General features: G+C 38.1%; 1 non-coding gene across 1 annotated transcript; it reads right to left on the bottom strand.

The window, feature by feature from the left end:
• Positions 1-7965: 7965 nt before the first annotated feature.
• LOC112767890 (small nucleolar RNA R71) lies at positions 7966-8069 on the bottom strand. Its single transcript, XR_003185331.1, has one exon. It is a non-coding gene; the product is annotated as a small nucleolar RNA R71 (small nucleolar RNA).
• Positions 8070-8320: the final 251 nt, after the last annotated feature.

Genomic DNA, 8320 nt, shown 5'->3' with positions numbered 1-8320 from the left:
CTGGCTAGTTTTGAGAGTGCATCAGCTCGAACATTCTGTTCTCGAGGTATGTGGTAGACCTCATATTCCCTGAGTTGTCCGAGTTGTTCCCTGGTTTTGTCCAAGTATTTTTTCATGGTCGGATCTTTGGCTTGGTATCTCCCTGCTATTTATGAGGTGACTACTTAACAGCCGCTAAAGATGATAAGTTTTTGAGCTCCAACCTCCTTAGCCAGCTTCAAACCAGCTAGTAATGCCTCATATTCGGCCTGATAGTTTGAAGCAGGGAACTCGAACTTTAGGGAGAGTTCGATTTAGGTTCCCTGATTGCTTTCTATTATCACGCCTGCTCTGCTCCCGGTTTTGTTCGAAGAGCCGTCTACGTAGAGATTCTATTCTGTAGGGACTTTTGGGGTGTTAATGAACTCTGCAATGAAGTCGGCTAGGTACTGTGATTTGATGGCTGTCCGAGCTTCATATTGAATGTCGAATTCGGACAACTCGACTGTCCACTGTAAGATTCTTCCTGCCAAATCCGTTTTCTGCAAAATGCCTTTTATGGGCTGGTTGGTCCGAACCTTGATGATGTGGGCTTGAAAATATGGGCGAAGTCATCGAGACGTTAGTATGAGAGCATAGGTGAATTTTTCTATTTTTTGGTAGTTCACTTCGGACCCTTGTAGGGCTTTGCTGATGAAGCATATAGGTTGTTGTCCACTTTCGTCTTCTCTGACCAGTGCTGAGGCTACTGCCCGATTTTCTACTACGAGGTACAATACAAGTGGTTCTCCTTCGCGTGGTAGGTGGTTGTCCCAGGAACCTTTTGAAATCCTGGAAGGCCTACTCGCACTCTGTTGTCCATTCAAACCTCTTTCCCTTCCTTAGAGTGGCGTAGAAGGGGAGAGATCTTATTACTGATCCGGCTAGAAATATGGACAAGGCTGCCAATCTTCCGTTGAGTTGTTGCACCTCTTTGACACAGCTCGGGCTTTTCATGTCGATTATGGCCTGGCACTTGTACGGGTTTGCTTCTATTCCTCTTTGTGTGAGCATGAATCCCAGAAATTTGCCCGCTTCTATTGCGAAGGTGCATTTTGCTGGATTAAGTCTCATGCCATGCTTACGTATGGTTTTGAACACTTGGGCGAGGTTGGATAGTAATGTCTCCTCGCTTTGTGTTTTTACTAAATGTCGTCCATATATACCTCCATAAGTTTCCCGATAGGGTCTGCGAAGACATTGTTCATTAATCTTTGATACGTGGCTCCTGCGTTTTTGAGACCGAATGGCATGATGACGTAGCAGTAGTTTACTTTTGGGGTTAAGAATGAGGTTTTTTCTTGATCGGGTGGATACATTGGGATTTGATTGTATCTCGAATAAGCGTCCATAAACGAGAGGTATTTTTATCCGGAAAAAGCATCCACTAGGGTGTCGATACTTGGGAGTGGATAGGGATCTTTTGGGCAACCTTTGTTGAGATCGGTATAGTCGGTGCACATCCACCACTTCCCCTTTGATTTCTTTACTAGGATGATGTTGGCTAGCCATAGTGGGTATTTGACTTCTCTTATGAATCCTGCCTCTAGTAGAGCTTGCACCTGTTCTTCCACAGCTTGGGATCTTTCTGGTCCGAGCTTTCTTCGTCTCTGCTGTACTGGCCAAGATCCTGGATATACTTCCATTTTGTGGCACAGTAGTTTGGGGTCTATGCCAGGCATGTCTGTGGCCTTCCATGCAAAGAGGTCGACATTATCTCTTAAGAATTGTATGAGGGACTCCTTTACGTCTCCTTTTAGGATTGTGCCAATATTGGTTGTTTTATCTGGGACATCTCCGATCTAGACTTTTTCTATCTCGCCTTTAGGTTGTGGATGAAGTTCTTCCCGCCCTCGAACTCTCCCGAGTTCGATGGTGTGGATTTTTTCTCCTTTGACTCTAAGCTTCAGACTTTCATTGTAACAGCGGTGTGCTGTTTTCTAGTCTGCTTTTATCGTAGCGATCCCTTCTGTGGTCGGGAACTTCATGCACAGATGTGGAGTCGAGACTACTGCGCTGAGCTGATTTAGCGTTGTCCGACCGATCAGGGCGTTGTAGGCTGTACTCACGTCGACCACTGATGATTTGGATTTCTGCCGGTAAAGAATTTTATAAAAATAATCGCATTGTAAGTATAGTTTCTAAACCAACAGAGAATCCTTTCGTACAAAAGTTTTGTTGTCACAAGTAACAAAATCCAATAAAATTTATAACCGAAGTATTTAAACCTCGGATCGTCTCTCAAGGAATTGCAGGGAAGTATGATTTATTATTGGTTATGGAATTGTATATTTTTGGGTTTTTGAAATAAGGAACAAGTAATTTAAATGGCAAGAAAAATAAATTAATAATTAGAAAACTCTTGGCAAGGTATGAGAACTGGAAATCCCATCCTAGTTATCCTTATAAAGTGTGATGAGAATTGTTTATTGCTCCCACTTATTTAACCCTTACTAAATAAAGGAAAGTCAAGTGGACTAATTAACTTGATTCCTCAAGTCCTAGTCAACTCCTATGGAAAGATTAGTTTTAGAGGGATCCAAATCAATAAGCAATTCTCAATTTTCAATCAACTGCTGAGTTTGACAACTCAAGTGTCACCAATTACTTATCCAAAGCCAAAAGAGAAGGAAATCTACTCGAATAAAAATGCCTTTTCATCAATGAAAGCTAAGAATATCAAAATTCTGAAATACCTCAAATTGCATTTAAACATAAATTCAAAGCTAACATGGGAAGGTTCATAAGCCAATTTGGCAACATAAGTAATTAACAAGTAAAAGCATTAGAGTAAATAAAAGTAGGAGAGAAACATAAATTAAAGGAACATTGAACCTGGATTGAAGAAATAACCATACTCTAAGAGAAATCCTAATTCTAAAACCTAAAAGAGAGGAGAGAACCTCTCTCTCTAGAAAACTACATCTAAAACCTAAACTTGTGTGAATGTTCCTTGAATGATAAATGACTGATTGATTCCCTTATTCTCCAGCCTCTATTCTATGTTTCTGAGCCTGGATTTGGGCCGAAAAAGGGCCTAGAAATCACTGGGGGCGACTTTTACAATTTTCTGCACGTAGCATCCGTCACGGGTGCGCGTGGGTCACGCGTGCGCATCATTTGGAGTTTTTCCTTGTCACGCGTACGTGTTAGTCACGCGTTCGCATCATTTGTGCTCTGCGCCTAGGCACCCATCCGCATCGTCCATGCGTGCGCGTCGCTGCCATTTTCTTCAAAACTCCATTTTGTGCGTTCTTTCCATTTTTGCGTGTTTCCTTTCTGTCCTCTAAGCCATTCCTGCCCTATGAAGCCTAAAATTACTTAACACATAGATCATGGCATCAAATGGTAATAAAGGATAATTAAAATTAATATTTTTAAAGCATAGGAAACATGTTTTCACATATATCATGGAATAAGGAAGGAATTGTAAAACCATGCAAATCTTATGAATAAGTGGGTGAAGAATTGATAAAAACACTCAATTGAGCAAAAGATAAATTGTAAAATAGTGGTTTATCAACCTCCCCACACTTAAACATTAGCATGTCCTCATGCTAAATCCAAGAGAAAAGAGTGAAGGTAGAATGGTGGAATCTTATGCAATGCAATCTATTCTAAATGCAAGCTTCCTAAATGAATCATGTAATTCTAATTATTATCCATCTATATATATAGAGCTTACATGTGGTTAAATTGATTCATATTTTCAAGGAATCATATATGCATAACTGATGAGCGGATAATTTATACGCTTTTTGGCATTGTTTTTAGTATGTTTTTAGTAGGATCTAGTTACTTTTAGGGATATTTTCATTAGTTTTTATGTTAAATTCACATTTCTGGACTTTACTATGAGTTTGTGTGTTTTTCTGTGATTTCAGGTATTTTCTGGCTGAAATTGAGGGACTTGAGCAGAAATCAGATTCAGAGGTTGAAAAAGGACTGCTGATGCTGTTGGATTCTGACCTCCCTGCACTCAAAGTGGATTTTCTAGAGCTACAGAACTCGAAATGGCGCGCTTCTAATTGCGTTGGAAAGAAGACATCCAGGGCTTTCCAGCAATATATAATAGTCCATCCTTTGGCAAAGAATTGACGATGTAAACTGGCGTTCAACGCCAGCCTTCTGCCCAAATCTGGCGTCCAGCGCCAGAAAAGGATCCAAAACCAGAGTTAAACGCCCAAACTGGCACAGAAACTGGCGTTCAACTCCACAAATGGCCTCTGCATGTGCAACACTCAGGCTCAGCCCAAACACACACCAAGTGGGCCCCGGAAGTGGATTTATGCATCAATTACTTACTCATGTAAACCCTAGTGACTAGTTTATTATAAATAGGACCTCTTACTATTGTATTAGGAATCTTTGGTCTCAGTTTTAATCCATTGTTCATCTTAGGAGACTATTGATCTCGTTTAGGGGGCTGGCCATCTCGGCCATGCCTGGACCTTCACTTATGTATTTTCATACGGTAGAGTTTCTACACTCCATAGATTAAGGTGTGGAGCTCTGCTGTTCCTCAAAGATTAATGCAAAGTACTACTGTTTTCTATTCAATTCTTCTTATTTCGCTTCTAAGATATCCATTCGCACCCAAGAACGTGATGAAGGTGATGATTATGTGTGATGCTCATCATCCTTCTCCCTCATGAACGCGTGCCTGACAAACACTTCTGTTCTACATGAATTAAGCTAGAATGAGTATCTCTTAGATCTCCTAACCAGAATCTTCGTGGTGTAAGCTAGAATGATGGCGGCATTCAAGAGAATCCGGAAGGTCTAAACCTTGTCTGTGGTATTCCGAGTAGGATTCAATGATTGAATGACTGTGACGAGCTTCAAACTCGCGAGTGCTGGGCGTTAGTGACAGACGCAAAAGGAGGGTGAATCCTATTCCAGCATGATCGGGAACCGACAGATGAATAGCCGTGCCGTGACAGGGTGCGTGAGCATATTATTCACTGAGAGGAGGGGATGTAGCCACTGACAACGGTGATGCCCTTGCATAAAGCCAGCCATGGAAAGGAGTAAGACTGATTGGATGAAGATAGTAGGAAAGCAGAGGTTCAGAGGAACGAAAAGCATCTCCATTCGCTTATCTGAAATTCCTACCAATTAATTACATAAGTATCTCTATCCCTATTTTATTATATAATATTCGAAAATACCATTATCACTTTATATCCGCCTGACTGAGATTTGCAAGGTGACCATAGCTTGCTTCATACCAACAATCTCCGTGGGATTCGACCCTTACTCACGTAAGGTATTACTTGGACGACCCAGTGCACTTGCTGGTTAGTTGTATCGAAGTTGTGACAATTATGTATTGAGATCAGCGCACCAAGTTTTTGGCGCCGTTGCCGGGGATTTGTTTATTCCTGTTTGGCGCCAATAATCGTCTGAGTTTTCGGCAAGAGTTGTCAAAGATCCCAATCCCGGCAACAACACCAAGTTTTTGGCGCCGTTGCCGGGGATTGTTTGAGTTTGGACAACTGACGGTTCATCTTGTTGCTCAGATTAGGTAATTTTCTTTTTGTTTTTTTTTCAAAAATTTTTCAAAAATATTTTCAAAAATCTCTCATCTGTTTTCGAAAAAAAAAATATTAAAATAATAAAAAAAATATTTTCAAAAATATATTTTTCTTCAGAATTTTTAAGAATGAATTCTAGTGTTTCATGATGATTTGTTGAAGCCTGGCTGGCTGTAAGCCATGTCTAATTTTTTGGACTGGGGTTTCAACTTACCATCCCAAATGAAGAGATTCTCACACACTTAGTTGCTCTATACATGAAAAGTATCCATATCTGCTGAAGCTTGGCTGGCCATTGGCTATGTCTAGTGTTTTGGACCGGAGCTTTCATTGAAAGCTTGGCTGGCTAGTGAGCCATGTCTAATTCCTGGACTGAAGCTTTAGACTAACATGGCAAGATTCCTGGAATTCATGTTAAAAATTTTGGAATCCTTATTTTTCTTTTTCATATAATTTTCGAAAAAATCCAAAAAAATTAGAAAATCATAAAAATCAAAAATATTTTTCTGTTTCTTGTTTGAGTCTTGAGTCACATTATAAGTTTGATGTCACTTGCATATGCATCTTGCATTTTTCGAAAATTTCATGCATTCATAGTGTTCATCATGATCTTCAAGTTGTTCTTGGTAAGTCTTCTTGTTTGATCTTGATGATTTTTTGTTTTGTGTCTTTTCATGTTTATCATATGCATTCTTGAATTCTTAGTGTCTAAGCATTAAAGAATTCTAAGTTTGGTGTCTTGCATGTTTTCTTTGCATTAAAAATTTTTCAAAATTGTGTCTATGATGTTCATCATGATCTTCATAGTGTTCTTGGTGTTCATCTTGACATTCATAGCATTCTTGCATGCATCACATGTTTTGATCTAAAAATTTCATGCATTGCATTTTTTTTTGTGTTTTTCTCTCTCATCATAAAAATTCAAAAATCAAAAAAATATCTTTCCCTTTTTCTCTCATCAAATTCGAAAATTTGAGTTGACTTTTTCAAAATTTTTTTTAAAATCAAATTGTTTCTTATGCGTCAAATCAAATTTTCAATTTGAAAATCTTATCTTTTTCAAAATCTTTTTCAAAAATCAAATCTTTTTCAAAATTCTTAGTTATTTTCGAAAATTCCAAAAATATTTTTCAAAAATCTTTTTCTTATTTTTATACCATATTTTCGAAAATAACAATAACAATTAATGTTTTGATTCAAAAATTTGAAGTTTGTTACTTGCTTGTTAAGAAAGATTCAAACTTTAAGTTCTAGAATCATATCTTGTGATTTCTTATGAATCAAGTCATTAATTGTGATTTTAAAAATCAAATCTTTTTCAAAAACTAATTTCTATCATATCTTTTCAAAAATATCTTCTTATCTTATCTTTTTCAAAAATATCTTTTCAAAATATCTTTTCTAACCTCCTAACTTCCTATCTTTTCAAAATTTGTTTCAACTAACTAACTAACTTTTTGTTTGTTTCTTAACTTTTTCAAAACTACCTAACTAACTCTCTCTCTCTCTCTAATTTTCGAAAATATCTTCCCTCTTTTTCAAAAATTTCTTTTTAATTAACTAATTATTTTTATTTTCTATTTTTGATTTTAAAAATTTTCGAAAATTACTAACATTTTTCAAAAACCATTTTTCAAAAATCACTAACTCTTTTTCAAAATAATTTTCGAAAATTTCCCCTCCCTCATCTTACTCTATTTATTCATTCATATCCTAACATCTCATCTCACATCTCTTCCATTCGTACAGTTGTGTTTCTTCCTTACATCACATTCTTTATCTCCCCCTCTTCTTCTACTCATACAGGGATCCCCTTACTGTGGTATAAAGGATCTCTATTATTATTATTATTTTTCTGTGCCTTCTTCTTTGTCATATGAGCAGGAGCAAGGATAAGAACATTCTTGTGGAAGCAGATCCAGAACCTGAAAGGACTTTGAAGAGGAAATTAAGAGAAGCTAAAATACAACAATCCAGAGATAACCATTCAGAAATTTTCGAACAGGCAGAGGAGATGGCAGCCGAAAATAATAATAATGTAAGGAAGATGCTTGGTGACTTTACTGCACCTAATTCCAATTTACATGGAAGAAGCATCTCCATTCCTACCATTGGAGCAAACAACTTTGAGCTGAAACCTCAATTAGTTTCTCTGATGCAGCAGAACTGCAAGTTTCATGGACTTCCATCTGAAGATCCTTTTCAGTTCTTGACTGAATTCTTGCAGATATGTGATACTGTTAAGACTAATGGAGTAGATCCTGAAGTCTACAGGCTCATGCTTTTCCCTTTTGCTGTAAGAGACAGAGCTAGATTATGGTTGGATTCTCAACCTAAAGACAGCCTGAACTCTTGGGATAAGCTGGTCACGGCTTTCTTAGCCAAGTACTTTCCTCCTCAAAAGCTGAGCAAGCTTAGAGCTGATGTTCAAACCTTCAGACAGAAAGAAGGTGAATCCCTCTATGAAGCTTGGGAAAGATACAAACAGTTGACCAAAAAGTGTCCTTCTGACATGCTCTCAGAATGGACCATCCTGGATATATTCTATGATGGTTTATCTGAGTTATCAAAGATGTCATTGGACACTTCTGCAGGTGGATCCATTCACCTAAAGAAAACGCCTGCAGAAGCTCAAGAACTCATTGACATGGTTGCTAATAACCAATTCATGTACACTTCTGAAAGGAATCCTGTGAGCAATGGGACGCCTATGAAGAAGGGAGTTCTTGAGGTTGATACTCTGAATGCCATATTGGCTCAGAATA

The sequence above is a fragment of the Arachis hypogaea genome, chromosome 17 (assembly GCF_003086295.3).
Source record: "Arachis hypogaea cultivar Tifrunner chromosome 17, arahy.Tifrunner.gnm2.J5K5, whole genome shotgun sequence".
Taxonomy (NCBI): Eukaryota; Viridiplantae; Streptophyta; class Magnoliopsida; order Fabales; family Fabaceae; genus Arachis; species Arachis hypogaea.
Note: the sequence above shows the minus strand (reverse complement) of the source record. Positions and strands in the feature narration are given on the sequence as shown.